Source organism: Hemiscyllium ocellatum, chromosome 35, assembly GCF_020745735.1.
Source record: "Hemiscyllium ocellatum isolate sHemOce1 chromosome 35, sHemOce1.pat.X.cur, whole genome shotgun sequence".
In the NCBI taxonomy this organism is placed as follows: Eukaryota; Metazoa; Chordata; class Chondrichthyes; order Orectolobiformes; family Hemiscylliidae; genus Hemiscyllium; species Hemiscyllium ocellatum.
This window is the reverse complement of record NC_083435.1, coordinates 38024028-38046526: the sequence shown is the minus strand read 5'-3', so window position 1 is coordinate 38046526 and position 22499 is coordinate 38024028.

The following is a 22499-nucleotide window of genomic DNA, read 5'->3' as shown; positions in this document are numbered from 1 at the left end:
CTTTCAGAGAACACTGCACCTGAACCCCAAGATCCCTCTGTTCCATTACACTCCTTAAGGCCCTACCATTCACCATGAAACTCCGACCTTGACTCGACTTTCCAAAATGCAACACCTCACACTTATCTCTGTTAAACTCCATTTGCCATTTCTTGGCCCACTTCCCCAGGTGATCACGGTCCTGCTGTAATTTCTGACAACCTTCCTCACTGTCCATGATACCACCTACTTTAGTGTCATCTACAAACTTACTAATCTTATACATTCTCATCCAAACCATGAATATAGATAACAAACAGCAATGGGCTCAGCAGCGACCCCTGAGGCACTCCACTAGTCACAGGCCTCCAGTATAATAAGCGTCCTTCCACTATTACCCTTTGCTCCCTACCATCAAGCCAACTGTGTATCCAATTTGCCAGCTCCCCCTGGATTATGCACGATCTAACCTTCCAGAGCAGCCTACCATGTGGAACCTTATCAAAGGACTTACTGAAATCCATATAGACTAAGTCTACCACCCTGCCCTCATCACCCTTCCTGGTCGCTTCATCAAAGAACTCTAACAAATTTGTGAGGCGTGATCCCCCACTCACAAAGCCATACTGACTATTCTTAATCAAACCCTGTCTTTTCAAATTCTTATCTCTCAGAATCTTCTCAAGTAACCTGCCTACCATCGATGTTAGGCTGACTGGACTATAGTTCCCAGGTTTTTCTTTGCAGCCCTTCTTGAATAATGGCACAATATTCACAACCCTCCAGTCTTCCAGACCTCACCCATGGTTAATGATGATGCAAAAATATCAGCCAGAGCCCCCCACAATTTCTACCCTAGCCTCTTGCAGTTTTCTTGGATGTATCTGGTCAGGACCAGGAGATTTATCTATCATCATGCATCTAATACATCCAACACCTCCTCTACTGTGAGATGGACTGTCCCCAAGATACCACCACTAACTTCCCCAAGTTCCCAAGTTTTCATGTCTTTCTCCACAGTAAACACAGAGGAGAAATATTCATTGAGGACCTTGCCCATCTCCTGCAGTTCCACACATACATGTCCACTTTGGTCCTTGAAGGATCCTATTCTCTTTTCTCTCTTGTTATTCTTTTCCCTTTAATCTACTTAAAGAACCTCTTTGGGTTCACCCTAATCTTCTCAGCCAAGGCAACCTCGTGCCCCGTTTTCACCCTCCTGATTTTCTTCTTCAGTAAACTCCTGTATTCCCTAGATACCTCCAGAGATTCCCTTGATCCCAGCTGCCCGTACCTGAACCATACCTCCTTTTTTCTGGTCAAAATCTCAATATCTCTGGTCATCCAGGGTTCCCTGTTCCTGCCAACCTTTCCCTTCACCCTAACAGGAACATAGAGACTTTGAACTCTAACTATCTCTATTTTAAAGGCCACCCACTTGCCGGGGGTCCCTTTGCCTGCAAACAAACTATTCCACTCAACCCCTGCAAGCTCCTGTCCTTCAACATTCGAATTGTTAAAGCTCTTGTGAATCATGCACAAATTATCGATGTTGTTTAATTAAGCTCCATGCCAGACCAGTCTACAAGTAATTCTGTTAAAACCATGGAAAGAGTCCATTCACAAAGGGAAGCCAAATTGCGGAGATGAAAGGCCATTTCCACAAATGAATGAATTAAATGTGTTGCTCCTTTTGTCCCTACACTGTATCACCTCTCCAACAGCAAGTGGGAATTGCTGAGATCAGGAGGGATGTGGAGAGAGTTAGAGTGAAAGAGTACTGTCAGAACAAACAGTGTGGAACTCCGAGCACCTGAGATTACAAAGAAGTAATGACAGAATACTGTATTCATTTCAAATAGATACTTTATTCATAAAAGTTATCAATAAGTACACTTAAAAGGTCTAATTATATCTGTACAGTCTCTGCAGAGAAAACGAACCACGCAAAACATTGGAATTTTTACATTTTTCTACAGTTGCAAAAAATAAGATATTTTCTAGTTTTGCAGATAACTACTTACATTTGGAGACCCCAAGAGGGTCTGAACTGAACAGACCCCCAGTTACCTTCAGCAGAAAGCCCTCAGACCATGGTCTTTCCCCACTACCCCAGGCTTTAGTGCATCCTTCAGCATGTAGTCCTGGATCTTGGAATGTGCCAGTCTGCATCACTGGGTCGAGATCGACTCCTTGCTCTGGAAAACCAACAGATTTTGGTCAGATCAAAGAGCGTCTTTCACCGAGATGACGGTCCTCCAGGCACAGTTGATGTTTGTCTTGGTGTGCATCCTAGGGAACAGACTGCAGAGCACAGAATCCTGCGTCACAGATCTGCTCGGGATGAACCTCAGTACAAACCACTGCATCTTTAGCCAGACTGGCTTTGCAAAGACACAGTCCAGAAGGAGGTGTGTGACAATCTCAAACCCCCACCACAGCTGCTTCGTGGGCAGCGTGTGATGGCACAGAGAGGCTGGGCATACATGAAGGCTCTCTCAGATCTCAAGCCATGTCTTGGTGCTTGTTGGAAAGTTCTGGCGATGAGGCATTCTGCCAAATGGCTTTGACAGTCTGCTCAGGGAACCGCTCGACAGGATCCGCCCTCTCCTTTTCCCGAAGGGTCTCGAGAACGCTACGTGCTGACCACTTCCTGATGGACTTGTGGTCAAAGGTGTTTCTCTTGCAAATTTTCCCTTGACCGGCAGGTGATATGGAACAGTCCGACTACTTTAACAACAGCTTAAAGGAAGAAGCAGTTTGAAGTATTTTTCTTTGGCCCAGATCTGGCAAATTTGGATAGCAATCTAATAAATACGAGTTAAATAATGTCAGTCCCGTGCCGTGCACACATTATTGGAACTGCTTCCTGTGTCCTCATGAACTGTAGGAGGTGCTATCAGCTCAAGATCGGGGTGTTAGAAGTTTGGCAACTCATCCCTGAGGCTGAGTACCGATAGCATTGCTGACGGGGTGATGCTTAAAGGTCTGCAGAGAGAGGGAGGAAACAGGTCACCATTAGACAGGGAAGAAGGAGAAAGGAGCCCCCGAAGAGCACCTCACTCTCCAACCCCTCTTCAGGAGTGAATATCGGTGAGAGGGATAATTCAGCTGGGAAGTCGAACTCAAGCCAGGCTTACAGTGTCACTGCCGGCTCAGTTATACAGGGCAAGTGTCGAAAAGCAACAGTGGCTGGGGATTCTATGGTGAGGGGAACAGGCAGCCTCATTAAAGGAACATTTCATCCCATTGCTTTTCCAGTTCCTCCCCCAGAGCTCTGTAAATATTTCCAAATCAAACCTTAATCCACATGCCTTTTGCAAGTCATTGTTAAATCTGCTTCCACTGAGTTCCAGATTACAACACTCTCTGTCTCAAAGAAATTCACCTTTGCCAGAGTGTCGGAGGCTGAGGGGTGACCTTATAGAGGTTTACAAAATTATGAGGGGGCATGGATAGGGTAAATAGACAAAGTCTCTTCCCTATGGCGGGGGAGTCCAGAACTAGAGAGCAGAGGTTTAGGGGAACAGGCAGGTGTTGCTGCAGCCCCCAGCTGTGAATCCCAGCTTCCCTGGTGCCAGGATCAAAAATGTCATAAAACGGCAATAGCACCACCTACTGGAGGGTTGAAGATCTGAGGGTAATGGTCTCCAACCACATTCTGACAGGCTTCAGGTAAAATGGCGGTGGTTGTCCACTCTGTCTGCTTTTCTATTTTTTAAATCCCTTTTCTCCTTTTTTTTGTTTCTTTTTTATTTTATTGATGTTTTCTTGAAGAGCTCGGTCACGGTGGTGGTGAGTCCGACCTGCACAGACCCATGGCTGTGGCATCGTGGGTGAGTTTGGGTATTCCTGCCGGTTTCTGTATCGGCAAGGTGGTGCTAGCACCGACTCATGGCTGCTGCAGCCGAGGCGAGTTTATGTTCCAGACGCGTCTGCATCCAAAGCAGACTCTTGGAGCCAGTGGCGAGTTTGGGCCCAGTACAAGACTTGGTGGCAGTGGTGGCATCTGAATTGGCATCTCCAGTGAGGACTCATAGTGACGAGGGCATCGGTGGAGGTGAGATGGTGCTGAAGATCACTTAACAAGAAGGTGTGTAAAAATGGACACTTTTTCTTTATTTCTTCTTTTTTTTGCCTTTATATTCAATGTTTTGGTTTATTTTTCTGTGTTTTAAGATGGCGCTGGAATATGGGGACACTATAGAACATTTTTTCACTGCATTTTGTAACAAAATGCACACACAAAGAAATAAATCAAATCAAATCAAATTGAGGGATAATGAAGGATAATGTCTCCAATTTTAAGGATATGGAAAGAAATGTTGAACTAAAATCTCGAAGGCTAATCTCAAAGGATTACATTCAAAATACAGCCAGATTTATAATGCAGCCAAAGGACACTGAGGGTGGAACTCTCATCCACAGATAGAATATGGCCCAGGTATACGACCAGAGGACCATCTGTGGCATTGGTAAAAGGAACTGTTAGTAGCTCCAGTGGAAGCCATGTTCAAATAGCTTTCTGATGAATGCAGCATTATGATGCAGTCCAGATATTAAACATTGACATGACAACAGCAGCGAAAAATAAGGAACTTGGTTTAAAGGAGCGAAACAGGGAATCATTGGGGTTGGATATACATAGCAAAGGTCAGAAAGGGAGTAATCTATAGACCCTTAACAACAGTTATACCATTGGAGAGAACTAACAGGCGCTCATAACAAGGGTAATGCTTGAATCAGGGAGTCAGTGATATCAATGAGACAAAGTTAATTGATTTAAAGTAGTCTGGAGGATGGAGTTGTGGAACACATTCCAAACAGTTTCCCAGAGCTATGTGTCAATTGGGGAACCACTTGGGAAAGCAGCTATTTTAGATCCTGTTTTGTGTAATGAGATAGGATTAATTACTAATAGTAAGGAATCCTTTGGGAAAGGATAGTATCAAAGAACTTCACTTGATTATGAGAATATGTCAACGTCTGATACAAGAGGAAGAACTTCAAGCTAATTATATAAGTTGGACGGGAAATAAAATGGAAGGTCTGATGGTACATGAGCAATGGCAAAGGTTTAAAAATACATTTCATAATTTCCAACACATCCCCATCCCACTAACAAATAATAGCAGACGGGAAAAGGAACCATCTGTGATTAATTGAGGAGATGAAGGATCACATCAGGGTTAAAAATGCTGAAAGAATTCCAAATGATTTCAGTAAATGTGAGGGTGGAGAATTTTAAATATCAATGAAGTATGATCCAAATGATATTAAACAAGAAGAAGGTACCATTAGAGCAGGGATTGGTGCAACTGACCAGCTCGCTAGGCCATCCCAGAGGGCAGTTAAGAGTCAACCACATTGCTGTGGGTCTGGAGTTACATGTAGGCCAGACCAGGTAAGGATGGCAGATTTCCTTCCCTTAAGGACATCAGTGAACCAGATGGGATCTTTCAACAATCGACCATGATTTCATTGACATCAGTTGATTCTTAATTTCAGATTTTGTTTTATTTGAATTCAAATTCCACCATCTGCTGTGATGGGTTTCAAACCCGGGTCCCCGGAACGTTAGCTGGGTCTCTGGATTAATAGGCGAGCGATTATATCACTAGGCCATCGCCTTCCCAGTAAAATGGTGCAAAATCAAAATACAGATTGTGAGGAAGGTGGAAGCTATATTAAACCCACAGCTGGAAGTAAACCGTGAGGAAACGGGAAGCTTTTCTGGGAATAGCAGAAAATCTGAATACTTTATAAATGGGGAGAAGCTATCCAATGCTTACATTCCGGGGGATCTGGTGTCCCTGCACATACATTTAAAAGGTAAAGATGACAAGCATTTCGAAAAGCATCCTGAAAGGGGATTGTTGTTACAAAAGTCAGGAAGGTTTGGTGAGGCCACACCTGTAATAATGTGCTCCTGTTCTGAAGATGGGACACATTTGCCTTTCAGGAGCTCAGTGATGGGTCATCACATTGTTCCAGGCATGAGATAACTGTCCTAGCAACGGAGATTGGGTACAATGTACTAGAACTATCAGGGTTTAGGGCCGGATCGTCAATTCTCCTTCTCCTCGGATGCTGCCTGACCTTTTCCAGCACCACACTCTGGATTCTGATCTCCAGCACCTGCAATCCTCACTTTTTCCTAGGGCTATAATCAGCAGAGGTTAGAAGGAGAGGTGATCACATTTAAACATAGTGAGGAGCTGATCCTCCCAGTCTAGAGTCTCAAACAGAGTCTCGGGATAAGTTGTTGCTGTTGATAAGGAGTCAGCCATTGAGGCCCAAGACAAGGGGAGTACTTCAGTATTTCAGAGTCATAAAGTCATACAGCATGGAAACAGACCCTTCGGACTGACCATAATACCAAACTGAAACTAGTAACACCTGCCTGCACTTGGCCCATATTCAAAGAACATACAATAAAGAAAATTCCAGCACAGGAACAGGCCCTTCGGCCCTCCAGCCTGCCCCGATCCAGATCCTCGATCTAAATCTGTCACCTATTTTCTAAGGGTCTGTATCTCTGTTCCCTTCCCATTCATGGATCTGCCTAAATACATCTGAAATGACACTATTGTGCCCGTCTCTACCACCTCTGCTGGCAACGCGATCCAGGTGACTGGAAGAAGTTTTCATGCATATCTCCCTTAGAGTTTTCCCCTCTCACCTTGCAATTCCTGTACTTACCAAAATGGTTTTTAAATGTTGTAACTGCATCTGCATCCATCACTTCCTTTGGAAGTCCATTTCGCACAGACATATAAAAAAGTTGCCCCTCGTGTCTTTTTAAAATCCCTCTCCTCTCACCTTAAAAATATGCCCTCTAGTCTTAAAAGCCTCCGTACTAGAGTAAATATACCTGCCATTCACCTCATGGTTTTGTAAACCTCTATCAGGTCACCTTTCAACCTCCTACGCTCCAGTGAAAAAGGTCCCAGCCTAACCAGCCTCTCCTTATAACAAAAACTCTCCATTCCCGGCAACAATCAGGTAAATCTTTTCAGAACCCTCTCTAGCTTAATAATATCCTTCCTATAACAGGGTGACCAGAACTGGGCACAGTACTCCAAAACAGGCCTCACCAACATCCTGTACATCCTCAATGTAACATCCCAACTCCTCTACTCAAAGTTCTGAGCAATGAAGACCCGCGTGTTAAACTACCGAATCTATATGTGACACTAACTTCAAAGAATTATGTATCTGAATCTTTAGGAGTCTGTGTTCTATAGAACTACCCCAGGCCCTACCCTTAACTGTATAAGTCCTGCCCAAAATGCGGGAAATTGCAGTCTTTAAAGAAAGAGGCCACCTTGTGTGTTCTGTGGTGGAATTGGTCCTCCTGGGAGCAGATATGGCGGAGGCGGAGGAATTGGGATAGCAGTTTTGCAGGAGGTAGGGTGGGAGGAGGTGTAATCCAGGTTGCTGTGGGAGTCGGTGGGTTTGTAAAAAATGTCAGTGTTGAGTTGTTGATGGAGATGGAGATGTCCAGGAAGGGGAGGGAGGTGTCAGAGATGGTCCAGGTGAATTGAAGGTCGGGGTGGAATGTGTTGGTGAAGTTGATGAATTGCTCAACCTCCTCGCGGGAGCACGAGGCGGCGGTGATACAATCATTAATGTAGCGGAGGAGGAGGTGGGGAGTAACGACAGAAGATGAATTGTTCTACGTAGCCAACAAAGAGACAGGCATAGCTGGGGGCATGCAGGTGCCCATGGCTTTTGTCTGGAGGAAGTGGGAGGATTTGAAGAAGAAATGATTAAGGATGAGCACTAGTACTACCTCACTCCTCCTTCTTCAAAGACCACAATTTCCCTTCCCACGTGGTTGAAGATGCCCACCAATGCATCTCATCCACATCCCGCACCTCCGCCCTCAAACCCCCTCACCCCTCCAACCGTAACAAGGACAGAACCCCCCCCCCCTCCCGGTGCTCACCTTCCACCCTACCAACCTCCACATAAACTGCATCATCTGCCGACATTTCTGCCACCTCCAAACGGACCCCACCACCAGGGATATATTTCCCTCCTCAACCCTTACTGCTTTCCACAAAGCCAGTGGCAGGTATCATAGAAGCAGTACTTCATGAAAAGAGACCATTCAGGTCATCGTGCCTGCACTAGCCCTCGAAATGAGCATCATTACCTCATGCCTAACTCCTGCCTTATCCCCAAACCCTTGAACATTCCTTTTCTGCAAATAACCATCCAATTCCCTTTCAAATGAACCTTCCCCCCCCTCCCCCACTACATTTCCAGGCAGTACGTTCCACTCCTTAACTCCTCACTGACTGATGGAGACCTTCTCGTGTCACTTCAGCCCCTTCCGCAAACCAGTTTTAACCCTGTGTACCCTCGGGTTCTTGATCCTTTTCTGAGCTGCTCTGTTTACACCATCCCGCCTTTATCCAATCTCCTTTTTGCCTTCGTATTTATGAGGAGAACAGCCCTAACATCTTCCATTTACTCTCATGGCTGCACCGCCTCACTCCTGAAACCACTCCTGGATGCTGCTCCCCCACGTATCCTCCAATACGTTCACAGCTTTGCTATCAATCCAAAAGATGTGCAGCTCGACTGAACTGGCCATGCTAAAGTGCCCATGGCGTTAGGTGCATTGGTCAGGGGAAATGTAGAGGGATGAGTCTGGGTGGGTTATTCTTCGGAGGGTGGGTGTGGACTTGTTAGGCTGAACGGCCTGTTTCCACTCTATAGGAATTCTAATAATGTGATACCTACAGGTGTTTAAAATGTGTTGCTGGAAAAGCGCAGCAGGTCAGGCAGCATCCAAGGAGCAGGAAAATCAACGTTTCAGGTATGAGCCCTTCTTCAGGAATGAGGAGGGTGTGCCAAGTGGGCTGAGATAAAAGGTAGGGAGGAGGGACTTGGGGGAGGGGGCGTTGGGAATGCGATAGGTGGAAGGAGGTTAAGGTGAGGGTGATAGGCCGGAGTGGGGTGGGGGCGGAGAGGTCAGGAAGAAGATTGCAGGTTAGGAAGGCGGTGCTGAGTCTGAGGGTTGGGATTGAGAAAAGGAAGGGGAGGGGAAATGAGGAAGCTGGAGAAATCTACATTCATCCCTCATGGTTGGAGGGTTCCTAAGTGGAAGATGAGGCGCTCTTCCTTCAGCCGTCGTGTTGCCATGGTCTGGCGATGGAGGAGGCCAAGGACCTGCATGTCCTTGGCAGAGTGGGAGGGAGAGTTAAAGTGTTCAGACACGGGACAGTTGGGTTAGTTGTGCGGGTGTCCCAGAGGTGTTCCCTGAAACATTCCGCAAATATGCGGCCTGTCTCCCCAATATAGAGGAGGCCACATCGGGTGCAGTGGATGCAGTAAATGATGTGTGTGGAGGTGCAGGTGAATTTGTGGTGGCTAGGGAAGGATCCCTTGGGGCCTTGGAGGGATGTGAGGGAGGAGGTGTGGGCGCAAGTTTTGCATTTCCTGCAGTTGCAGGGGAAGGTGCCGGGAGTGGAGGTTGGGTTGGTGGGGGGTGTGGACCTGACGAGGGAGTCACGGAGGGAGTGGTCTTTCTGGAACATAGATAGGGGAGGGGAGGGAAATATATCCCTGGTGGTGGGGTCTGTTTGGAGGTGGCGGAAATGACGACGGATAATACAATGTATCTGGAGGTTGGTGGGGTGGTAGGTGAGGACCAGTGGGGTTCTGTCCTGGTGGCGATTGGAGGGGCGGGGTTCAAGGGCGGAGGAGCGGGAGGTGGAGGAGATGCGGTGGAGAGAATCGTCGATCATGTCTGGGGGAAATTGCGGTCTTTGAAGAAGGAGGTCATCTGGGTTGTACGGTATTGGAACTGGTCCTCCTGGGAGCAGATGCGGCAGAGACGAAGGAATTGGGAATATGGGATGGAGTATTTACAGGGGGCAGGGTGGGAGGTGTAGTCCAGGTAGCTGTGGGAGTCAGTCGGTTTATAGTAGATGTCTGTGTTGAGTCAGTCGTTCGAAACAGAAATGGAGAGGTCTAGGAAGGGGAGGAGTCTGAGACGGTCCAGGTAAATTTGAGGTTGGGGTGGAAGGTGTTAGTAAAGTGGATGAACTGTTCTACCTCCTCGTGAGAGCACGAGGCAGCGCCGATACAGTCATCGATGTAGCGGAAGAAAAGGTGGGGGGGTAGTGCCAGTGTAGCTGCGGATCGGTATGGGAATTGTTCCTCCCGGGAGCAGTTGTGGTGAAGGCGAAGGAATTGGGAATGGTATTGAAGAAGGACTTATGCCTGAAACGTTGATTCTCCTGTTCCTTTGATGCTGCCTGACCTGCTGCGCTTTTCCAGCAACACATGTTTAAGCTCTGATCTCCAGCATCTGCAGTCCTCACTTTCTCCTCTTTGTACCTACATGTGTGCACGATACTCCAGCTGAGGTCTGACAAGCGTCTGATGTAAGTTCAACATCACTTCCTTAGTCTTGTACTCTATGCCCGGAATAAAAAGGCTGACCTGTATGCTTAACTTACTGTTCTCTCCACCTCTCCTGCCAGATTCTGAGGGATAAACTGAGCACAGTTAACCAAGGACGTGAGGGCAAGTATGAGGGTGAGAGAAAAAGCCTATAACGAGGCAAAGCTAGTGAATCTGGGAAAGGCATGGCTCAGTGGTTAGCACTACTGCTTCACAGGGGCCATGGGCCCAGGTTCAATCCCAGCCTTGGGGTAACTTTGTGGAGTTTGCATGTTCTCCCTGTGTCTGTGTGGGTTTCCTCCCACAGTCCAAAGAGGTGTAGGCTGGATAGATTGGCTGTGCTAAATTACCTGCAGTGTATGGGTTAGCTGTGGGAAACACAGGATTATGGGGAGAGGACGGGCAGGGTAGGTCAGTGAGAGATGCCAATCAGAGGGTTGGTACAAACTTGCTGGGCCAAATGGCCTTTTTCCACATCAAAGGGATTCTATGATTCTGGTTATGATGAAAAGGACATGGCAGAGGAGTTAAACATATATTTTACATTAGTCTTTATGATGGAAGATAGTTTGAGTATTCAAATAATATTGAAAAGATGACGAATGCATTGATTGTAATTTTCCAAAAGTCATTGGATTCTGGAGAAGTACCAGAGGATTGGAAAACTATTAATGTGTCGCTCCTGTTGAAAAAGGGAGGGAGGCAAAAAGTAGGTAACTGTGGTTCGATTAGCCTATTGTTGGAAAAGTATTGGAATCAATTATTAATAATAGCAGAACATTTGGAAAATCATAGTCTAACCATGCAACATCAACAGGCTTCATGACAGGGAAATCATTTCTGACCAACTTATGAGAGTGATTTGAGGAAGTCCCAACCAGAATGGTTAGAGGTGAACCAGTAGGTATGCTGTATTTGGTATTTGAGAAGGCGTTCAACAAGGTACATCACCAAATGTTGTCAAAGGAGCCCACAGCGTTGGAGGTAGCAAATTGGTCTGGATAGAGAATTGGTAAACGGGCAGGAAACAGCAAGTGGGGATAAGGGGTTCTTTTTCAGGTTAGTGACCTGTAATAAGTAGGGTTCCTCAGGGGTCAGCGCTGGCACCATCACTGTTCACAATATTTATTAATAACTTGGAGGAAAGAGAAGGTACTGTCGCCAGTTTTGGAGTTGGTTGTGAGAGGACTACAGTTTACAGAGAGGTATTGGTAGGTTAAGTAAGTGGGCAAAAAGTTGGCAGATGTGGGAAAATATGAAGTTGTTCATTTTGAGAGAATAAAACTGCAGAATGCAGCCAATTGGGGCGTACTTGTACAGAAACACAGAAATCCAGCATACAGGGGCAGCCAGTAATCGGGAAGGCTAATGGAACGTTGGCTCTTATTTCACTGGGGTTGAAGTATAAGAGTAGGGAAGTCTTACTGCAACTGTACAAGGCACTGGGGAGACCGGAGATTATAGTACTGTGAGCAGTTTATTTAAGGAGAGATGTTATTTCATTGAGAGAAGGTTCACTTGGATAATGCCCGGTATGGAGGGAATGTCTTATGAGCAAAGTTTAACGGGCTGGGACTTTACTTCCTGGGAGTTTAGAAACACAAACCGTGGTTCATTGACAGGGCTTGGCAGGGTAAATACTGAGAGCATACTTCCCCTCATGGGAGAGACTCGGACCAGAGGACGCAGATTTAAGGCTGAGATGAGGAGGAATTTCTTCTCTTAGAGGATTGAGTCTTCCTAAATCCTTGGTACAGAGAGCTATCGGGACAAAGTCCTTGTGAATATTGAAGACTGAGATAGATTCGCGAGTGGTCGGGGAATCAGGGGGTTATGGGGAAAGGGCAAGAAAGTGAATGTGAGCAAACCTCAAATCAGCCAATATCCTACTGAATGGCAGAGTAGGCTTTAGGGACCAAACAACCAACTCCTGGTTATATTTTATATGGTCTATGGCCTGAATAGTCCCCCACTGACAGGAAATCGACTAATTCCCAAGAACCAGGTCCAGCAATTAACGGTCAACCAACTAAATTGGCTCCTGCTAAGGTGATAACTGTGATTGTCAGTTAACTATCCAATTCATCATGACCAGTGTTTCTACAATTGTATGGATGGATCTAGGGGAAACTCCAAAATGGTCACAATTTGGTAAGTGAAAACTTGTCACAGAAAAGGAATATTCAAAGTACTTTAAAAGGAGGCAATACGAACTAACAAATTGACTTAATGAATTTGATCAAAGGGAGACAATTGAGAGGTTACTAGAAAGAAAAGGATTTTGTGCAATTTAAACCTGGTACACAACTGTCCAGGAAATAGGAATAAGAGAATGCTAATAAGATATGAATGGGTAGATGAGGCCACTGTTGGAATATTGCGTGCAATTCCGGTCTCCTTCCTGTCGGAAAGATGTCATGAAACTTGAAAGGGTTCAGAAAAGATTTACAAGGATGTTGCCAGGGTTGGAGGATTTGAGCTACAGGGAGAGGCTGAACAGGCTGGGGCTGTTTTCCCTGGAGCATCGGAGGCTGTGGGGTAACTTTATAGAAGTTTACAAAATTATGAGGGGCATGGATAGGAGAAATAGACAAAGTCTTTTCCCTGGGATGGGGGAGTCCAGAACTAGAGGGCATAGGTTTAGGGTGAGAGGGGAAATATATGAAAGAGAGCTAAGGGGCAATTTTTTCAAGCAGAGGTTGGTACGTGTATGGAATCAGCTGCCAGAGGATGTGGTGGAGGCTAGTACAATTGCAACATTTAAGAGACATTTGGATGGGTATAGGAAGGATTGGAGGGATATGGGTCGGGTGCTGGCAGGTGGGACTAGATTGGGTTGGGATATCTGGTCAGCATGGACGGGTTGGACCGAAGGGTCTGTTTCTGTGCTGTACATCTCTATGACTCTAAACCAAGACCAATTACTTGTAATCCCGGTCAGTGTGGGAGTGAGAGGGTGATTCATTATTCTTGGATAGACACACACGCAAGTCAATCTGGGTTTCAGAGGCAGTTGAAGTCACAGCAAGACGTACAGGAAACAAAGAATTTCCTGGTGAGTACTTTTCAGAAGTTTGTGGGTCACTTAAAATATTCTTCAGCATTAATTTTGAGGGAGAAAAGCAGAGTTGAGAAATCAGACATATCAGACAATGAGAGATGCAAAGCAACATAGCGTGCGTTTTAGCGCAAAAGGATGTATGTGAGGCAATGGTAATGATAAACGTAATAGGATGTAGGGGAGTGTTGCAGAACAAAGACATCTTGGGATGCAGGTTCATAGTTCCTTGAAAGTAGAGTCGCAGGTGGATAGGGTAGTGAAGACAGCTTTGTATGCTTGCCTTTATTGGTCAGTGCATCGAGTATAGGAGTTGGAATGTCATGGCACGGCCATATAGGACATTGGTCAGACTCTTGGAATACTCTGTTCAATTCTAGTCTCCCTGCTATCAGAAACTTGAAAGGATGCAGAAATGATTTACAAGGATGTTGCCAGGGTTGGAAGGTTTGAGCTACAGGGAGAGGCTGAATATGCTGGGGCTGTTTCCCCTAGAGCACAGGTTGAGGGGTGATATCATTTAGGTTTATAAAATCAAGGGCGGTATGGATAGGATGAATAGTCAAGGTCTTTTTCCCAGGGTAGGGAATCCAAACCTACAGGCCATAGATTTAAGGTGAGAGGGGAAAAATTTAAAAGGGACGTAAGGGGCAATTTTTTTCAAACAGATATTGGAGTGTGTATGGAATGAGCTACCAGAGGAAGTGGTGGAGGCTGCTACAATGACAGCATTGAAAAGGCATCTGGATAGGTATATGAATAGGAAAGGTTTAGAGGGATATGGCTGAAAATGTGTTGCTGGTTAAAGCACAGCAGGTTAGGCAGCATCCAAGGAGCAGGAAATTCCCCTATAGGGGAGGGGACACGAAGGGAGTGGTCTTTGCGGAACACTGATAGGGGAGGGGAATTTCCGCTACCTCCAAACGGACCCCACCACCAGGGATATATTTCCCTCCCCTCCCCTATCAGCGTTCCGCAAAGACCACTCCCTTCGTGACTCCCTCGTCAGGTCCACACCCCCCACCAACCCAACCTCCACTCCCAGCACCTTCCCCTGCAACCGCAGGAAATGTAAAACTTGCGCCCACACCTCCTCCCTTACTTCCCTCCAGGCCCCAAGGGATCCTTCCATATCCGCCACAAATTCACCTGTACCTCCACACACATCATCTATTGCATCCACTGCACCCGATGTGGCCAACCAACCCAACCACCCCGTGGCTCAACACTTTAACTCTCCCTCCCACTCCACCGAGGACATGCAGGTCCTTGGACTCCTCCATCGCCAGACCATAACAACACGACGGCTGGAGGAGCGCCTCATCTTCCACCTGGGAACCCTCCGACCACAAGGAATGAACTCAGATTTCTCCAGTTTCCTCATTTCCCCTCCCCCCACCTTGTCTCAGTCGGTTCCCTCAACTCAGCACCGCCCTCCTAACCTGCAATCTTCTTCCTGACCTCCCCGCTCCCACCCCACTCCGACCTATCACCCTCACCTTGACCTCCTTCCACCTATCACATCTCCATCGCCCCTCCCCCAAGTCCCTCCTCCCTACCTTTTATCTTAGCCTGCCTGGTACATTCTCCTCATTCCTGATGAAGGGCTCTGGCCCGAAACGTCGAATTTCCTGTTCCTTGGATGCTGCCTGACCTGCTGTGCTTTAACCTGCAACACATTTTCAGCTCTGATCTCCAGCATCTGCAGACCTCACTTTTTATTAGAGGGATATGGGCCAAGTGCTGACAAATGGGACTAGATTGGGTTAGGATATCTGGTCGGCATGCACGGGTTGGACCGAAGGGCCTGTTTCTGTGCTGTACATCTCTATGACTCCATGTAGTATCTTAAAAGGTATGTGCAAGTGATTGAGCAAGGCGCTCGAGTTGACTGAAATATGTAGGAAGTCAGGAATGGTACAAGGGCCCTAGATGACCATGTAAGAAGTGATTCCATAAGACCATAAGGCATAGGAGCAGAAATAAGGCCATTCAGCCCATCTAGTCTGCTTTGCCATTCAATCAAGGCTGATAAGTTTGTCAAACCTATTGTCCTGCTAACCCTTGATACTCAACCTGTCTATCTCAGTCTTAAATATCCTCAATGATCTGGTCTCCACAGCCTTCTGCAGCAATGAATTCCATAGATTCACCACTCACTGGCTAAAGAGGTTTCTCCTTATCTCTGATCTAAAAGGACTTCCCTTTACTCTAAGGCATTGCCCTTGTGTCCTCCTGTCTCCTACCAATGGAAGCATCTTCCCAACATCTACTCTGTCCAGGTCATTCAGTATTCTGTAAGTTTCAATTAGATCCCCCTCATCCTTCTAAACTCTATGTAGGCTCAGAGTCCTCAAACACTGCTCATCTACTAAGCTTTTCCTTCCTGGGACAGTTGTAGTGAACATTCACCAAACACGCTCCAAGGCCAGTACATCTTTCCTGAGATGTGGGGCCCACAACTGCCAAAACTGCCATCATTGCAATTGCCTTCCTAAAACTACTGACTCAACCTGCAAGTTTATCTTAAGAGAATCCTGGACTAGAACTCCCAACTCAATTTGCACTTCAGATTTCTGAATTTTCTCATTTCAAAAGTAGTCCATGCCTCTATTCTTCCTACTAAAAGTACATGATCTCACACTTCCCCATGTTGTACTCCATCTGCCATTTCTTTGCCCACTCTCCTAGCCTGTCCAAATCCTTCTGCAGCCTCCCTGACTCCTCAATACTACCTACCCCTCTACCTATCTTTGTATTGTCTGCAAACTTAACCAGAATGCCCTCAGTTTCTAAATCAGGATCATTAATGTATAAAGTGAAAAGCTGTGGTCCCAACACTGAGCCTTACGGAACACCACTTGGCCGCCATTCTGAGAAGGACCCTTTTATCCCCACTCTCTGCTGTCTGCCTGACAGCCAAGCTTCTGTCCATGCTGGCACCTTGCCTCTAACACCAGGGGGCCTCATCTTACTCAGTAGCCTCCCATGCGGCACCTTGTCAAAGTCCGAACATTTCCTTGGTCTAACTTACTTGATACTTCCTCAAAGAATCCTAGATGTGTCAGGCATGACCTCCCCTTGATGAAACCATGCTGACTTTACTCTATTTTGCCAGACACTTCCAAGTATTCAGAAATTTCACCTTTCACACTTGGTTTCCAGGATCTTATCCATGACTGAGGTTAGGCTAATCGGTCTGTAATTTTCCATCTTTTGCCTTATTCCCTTTTTGAATAGAGGTGTCATATTAGTGATTTTCCAGTTCTCTGGGTCCCTTCCTGACTCTAGCGATTCCTGAATGATCACCACTAATGCCTCCAGTACCTCTTCAGCTATCTCCCTTAGAACACAAGGGCATAGTCCATCTGGTTCAGATGATTTATCCACCTTCAGGCCATTCAGTTTTACTAGCACCTTCTCCTCGGTGATGGCCACCATACTCAGCTCCGCCCCCTCACTGTCTTGAATTTTTGGGATATTACTCATGTCTTTCACCGTGAACACTAACACAAAGTAATTATTCAGTTCCTCAGCCATTTCCTTGTTCCCCATTACTATCTCTCCAGTGTCTCTGCCCAGCAGCCCAATCTCCACTTTTGCCTCTCTTTTGCTCTCTATATTGTGATGGTGCTGCTCCTTTAACATAGTTACGTTCTTGGCATTTTTTTCAAGCGGTCGCAAAAGCAACGATTCCGAAAAGTCTGGCTTGGATGGGTTTTCGGGCCACTTAGATTATAGCTAACAGATACTGCCTCAGGCCAAAGGCTATCAAGTTTTAAAAAGAAACTTATACAATGAAAGGGGAGCGGGCCAGTTCTCCCAGCTCAGCTTTTCTCTGGTTTAGTTTGTTTCTTTTAGCAGTCTGGCTGCTCACTGAAAACAGGCAGTGAGGCTGCTGGTCCAAGAAAAAGCTACACGGAAGATGATGTTCCATGCTGACATCTCCCTTTCTAAGACCCATGTATTTGATTTTAACCTTCTTTTGCCAAGGGGTGTTTATGGGGATTGTTGCAGGAATTTGGAACAGCCTCGGTAAATTGGTATAATCTGTAGGGTTTTTGAATAGATTAAGTTATTCAGGATTTGGTTTTGTTTTATTTGGTAATCTTGTAAATAACTTCTGTTTTGTGTAAAACTAATTGCTTTGACCAGCTGGGATATCCACTTACACCAGCTTAAAACAGCATGCAAAGTTAGGGTCCAGGCTACTGCCTTGAAATGTTTTGAAGACGTCTGGCCTGGTCCATAACCATATATCGAAATAAACTTTTAGTCTTCCATTATATTCCTGGCTAGCTTACCCTCATATTTAACCTTCTCTCCCATTTTTTGTTCATCTTTGTAAGCTTTTCAATCCCCCTGGTTTCCCACTGCCCTTCGCCACATTATATGCTTTGGCTTTTGCTTTTGTGCTATCCCTGATTTCCCTAGTCAGCTGTGGTTGCCTCATCCTCCCTGCACCATGCTTTTTTTCCCTCGGGATGAATCTCTGCTGCGTTTCTTGAATTACTCCCCGAAACTACTGCCATTGCTGTTCCACTGTCCTTCCTGCTAGGCTCCTCTCCCAGTCAATACTACCCAGCTCCCCCCAATGTCTCTAATGGTCTTTATTCAGTTGTAGCTAATGGTCTTTATTCAGTTGTAAAACTGCTACCTCTGATTCTATCTTCTCCCTCTCAAATTGCAGAGTAAGTTCAATCATATTAAAGTCACTGCCTCTGTAGGGTTCCTTCACCTTATCAAGTCTGCTTCATTGTACAATACTAAATCCAGCGTTGCCTGTTCCCTGGTGAACATCACTACAAGCTGCTCTAAAAGGCTATCTCGTAGACATTCCACAAATTCCTTTACTTGTAATCCACTACCAACCTGATTTTCCCAGTCCACCCACATATTGAAATTTCCCCCATGCTCACTATAACTTTGCCTTTCCTAGCTCCTGGTGTTTCTTGTGCCCCAGCTCCTGACTACTGTTTGGAGGCCTGTACGGAACTCCAACTATGGGTTTTGTCCCCCCTTTGCAGTTCCTCATTTCGACCCACACAGATTCTACACCATCTGACCCTACTTCGTTTCTTACTATTGATTTAATTTCATTTCTTACTAATAACATTCAGCTCCCAATCCTGATCCTCCTGCTGCCCCATCTGTGATGCCCACCCTTTATCTGCCAATTTCAATCTGCATCAACTGCAGAAACCTGCATTTTGGAGCTTGATTGATGATGGTGGGCACAGCAACACGTTCAGGAGGCTGAGAGTTACATGGACAGCACATTCAGAAAGGCGGTCACACCATCAGTTGGAGGAAGGAACGGGTGACTGCCATGATGAGGGAGGATCTGCTGAAACTTATAGAACATTGAGATAGCTGGATAGGTTGGACATGGAAATGCTTCTACTTGTAGCAAAGACTGAGATACAACAGCACAGCTTAGAGTGAAGTAACAAACCTTTAGAACGGACATGAGGAGGAATTTCATCAGCCACAGGGTAGTTAATCTGTGGAACGTATTCCCACAGAATGCTGTGGAGGCCAAGTGTATTTAAGACAGAGAAAGATTGGTTATTGACTATAAGGGAAGCAAGGGTTACAGGGAAAAGGCAGGATGGGGCTGAGAAACATATCAGCCACAATGGAATGGTGGACCAGCTTCCATGGGTCAAATGGCCTAATTTTGCTCTTTTATGATTCATGGGCATGTAAATGAATTCACAGAACACTGTACAGGTACATGAGATTGAGATAAAGGAGCATTTTTTAAATTTAAGTTTTTCTAATCTAGCTGTTCAGAGGCGTTATTACACACCTCTGGAGAAGATAGAACTTGAACCAGAGTCACCCAGTCTAGGGCTAGGGGCACTACCACTCTGCCACAAAAGGAGCAGATTGCCATGTGGAATTTTATTATGACTAGAATTTAGAAGCCCCAGTGTGGAAACACACCATTTGGCCTAACAAGTCCAGTCTGACTCCCAAAGAACATCCTATCCAGACTCCCGTCTCTCCCTTATCTCTGTAACCCTGCATTCCCCACGGCTAATCAATCTAACTTAGACATCCCTGGTCACTACTGGCAATTTCAGTCCACTGAATCTGGACATCTTTAAATGGGGGAGCAAACCAGAGTACCTGGAGGAAACCCACACAAAGGGAGCATGTGCAAATTCCTTACTGTATAGACAGCTTACCAACACTGGAATGGAACGAGGCAGCAGTGCTAACCACTGAGTCACCATGCCACCCCAAGTTATGGAATATCAGAGATCTAGCTTAAAGGCGTGCAAGACTGGGTATTAGAGATTCCTGTGTGCTTGGGTGTTCAGAAAAGATGGAGAAAGTAAGTATGAGGTGACATTATAGGTTCATGAGTGCATTACAGAGCTAGAATAAGATGTTTCAAAAGATCCAAGCCGAGAATCAAACAAAAGCTGCAATTTCTGGAGACTGCTTTGCTGAACACCTCCGGCTCCTCATCTTCCCACAGCCGGTCATTTTAACACAGCATCCTGCTTACATGCACACTTGTGCGCGCCCTCAGCATGAGGAGCAATGGATGCAGTCAATGAGGTGGGAGGATGCACAGAATAATTTCTGCTGGATTTGAAATGATCCTTTGGAGTCTTGAATGTAAGTGTGGGGAGGTGGTAGGGGAGAGATGGGATGGGGAAGATAAGAGAAGAGAAAGAAGTGTGGACACAGGTTTTACACCTTGCAAATGCATTGCTCTGCATAGTCTATAGATAACCAGGTGCAAAGGATGTAGAACTACAAATCTGCAAAATAAAAAGATGCCAACATTTTAATAATGATGGGAGACTGCAATTACTTCAAGTATAGACAGATATAGTCAATATACAAGGCAGTGTCATTTGATTGCATGTATGGAGAACTTCCTAAAGCAGTATTCCTTCCAGTCCAACAAGAAAGTGGACCAAGTGTCAGTAGGGAACCATTGACAAGAGATGGTCATGTTTTAGAGTTCAAAATGATGGTGGAGAATGACATGCAACAAACCAGACTAAGGGGGGAAAAGAAAAGAATTAATTGAAGAATAGACTTCAATAGACTAAGAACTGAGCTTTGCAGATTGACTGGAACAAGAGGCTGGCAAGAAAAATCAGTAATGAATAACGGGTTACCTTACAAAAATCAGTTTGGGTGCAGTCAAAGAATATTTCCTCAAATGGGAAACGTAGAACAAGTAAAACCAGAGCTCCTTGGATTACGAAGGAGAGAGGAACTAAGATGAGGAGAAAAAAATAAAAAGTTGCTGGAAAAAAAATCAAGAGAAAGTGGATGAGGTCCTTAATGAATACTTTATATTGGTATTCACAAAAGGAGGACATAGATGGTGACAAGATTAGGGAGAAGTATGTTGATATTCTAGGGTCTGCCAGTATTGAGGTGGTAGTGGAGGTCCTGAAAAACTAAGCTTGGGTGAGTCCCCAGGGCCTGATGTGACCTACCCCACGATATTGAAGGAGGCAAGGGAGGAGATTGCTGGGGCCTTGACAGAGATCTTGAAATCCTCTTTAGCAGCAGGTGAGATCTCAAGACTTGAGAACAGCCAACATTATTCCTTTAAGGAAGGCAAGTGATAATCCAAGAAATTATTGGCTCAGTGAACCTTAAGTCAGTGGTGGGGAGATTACTAGGGGAAGAGTCATGGGGTCAGGATTTACTTGCATGTGGAAAAAACACAGACTTCTTAGTATGGCTTTGTGCAAGGGTCTGGTCTCAAATTTGAATTTTTTTTGGAGGAAGGAAGATTGATGAGGGTAGAGATAAAAACTGGAAGAACGTGGGTTTGTAAATCAAACAAGAATAGTTGGACAAAGGAGTCTATTGTTAGCCACTAGCTCCAATAACAACAAGTAGCACGTAACAGCAGACTGTGATAACAAGGCCTGGTCTGTGGGGTAGGGGACAAGGACAGGGAGGAAGTTTAGACCCTAAAATTATTGAACTGGAGTTTGGATGCAGGTTTGCTTGCTGAGCTGAAAGGTTCACCTCCATTGAACTTGATATTGAGTCCAGAGGGCTGCAGGGTCCCCAAGCAGATGAGATGTTGTCCTTCCAGCTTATGCCGAGCTACGCTGGAACACTGCAGCAAGCCTGAGACAAATGTTGGCCAGGGAGCAGGGTGGCATGTTAAAGTGGCAGACAATGGGAAGCTTGGGTTTTTATGGGGGGCAGACTGTAGATATTCTGCAGTCACCCAGAGGGGACCACATTGTTAGCAGCGAATACAGTAGACTAGATTGTGAGAAGTGCAGGTAAAGCACTGCTTCCAGCTACCAGCTATGTTTCGGCCCTTGGATACTGGGGTGGTGAATGGGCAGGTGCTACACACCAGGCACATGCAGCAGGAAGTGACATGGGGCTGTTGGGGGAGCGGGGAGGAGAGAAAACAAGTTGTTTTCACAAGAGCATTACAGATTAAGGGGCAACCTGCTACAAATAGTTAAAAATTATGAGGCATGGAGAGGGTAAATAAATGAGTCTAGGGATATAGATTTATGGTGAGGGAGAAATTCAAGGAATGAGAAGCAAGTTTGAGTAATAGCTAGCTAAAACATGTTGGTAGGAATAGGTACATTTCAGAGGCATTTAGACATGTACAGGCAGGGAAGAAAGGGCCACAAGCCCACGTTCAGACAAATGAGGCGAGACTAGTTTAAAAATGGCTTCATGGTTGGTACATTGTTGGGGGTGGGGGTGGGGGTGTTGGAAGGGCCTGATCCTGGGTTGCACTGTTCTAAGATCGGGCAGAAATGTCAGATAAATGCTGGTATTAAGTGAGATACCTCCAGAGAAGATGAAGAATGACAATGGAAATTGCAGGGGCAGCAACCATAATCTCTCAAGTCTTCCCTAGACTTGGCGGAACAGAGCCAGAAGGCTGAAAAATCAAATATCATGGCCTTAAAAATTTTAAAGGAAAAGTCCAACAATTACAAGCCAATTTAAACAGTGGCCGTTTAGAAGCTTAAGACAACGATTCAGGGTAGAATTAGTGGAACAGACATTGTCT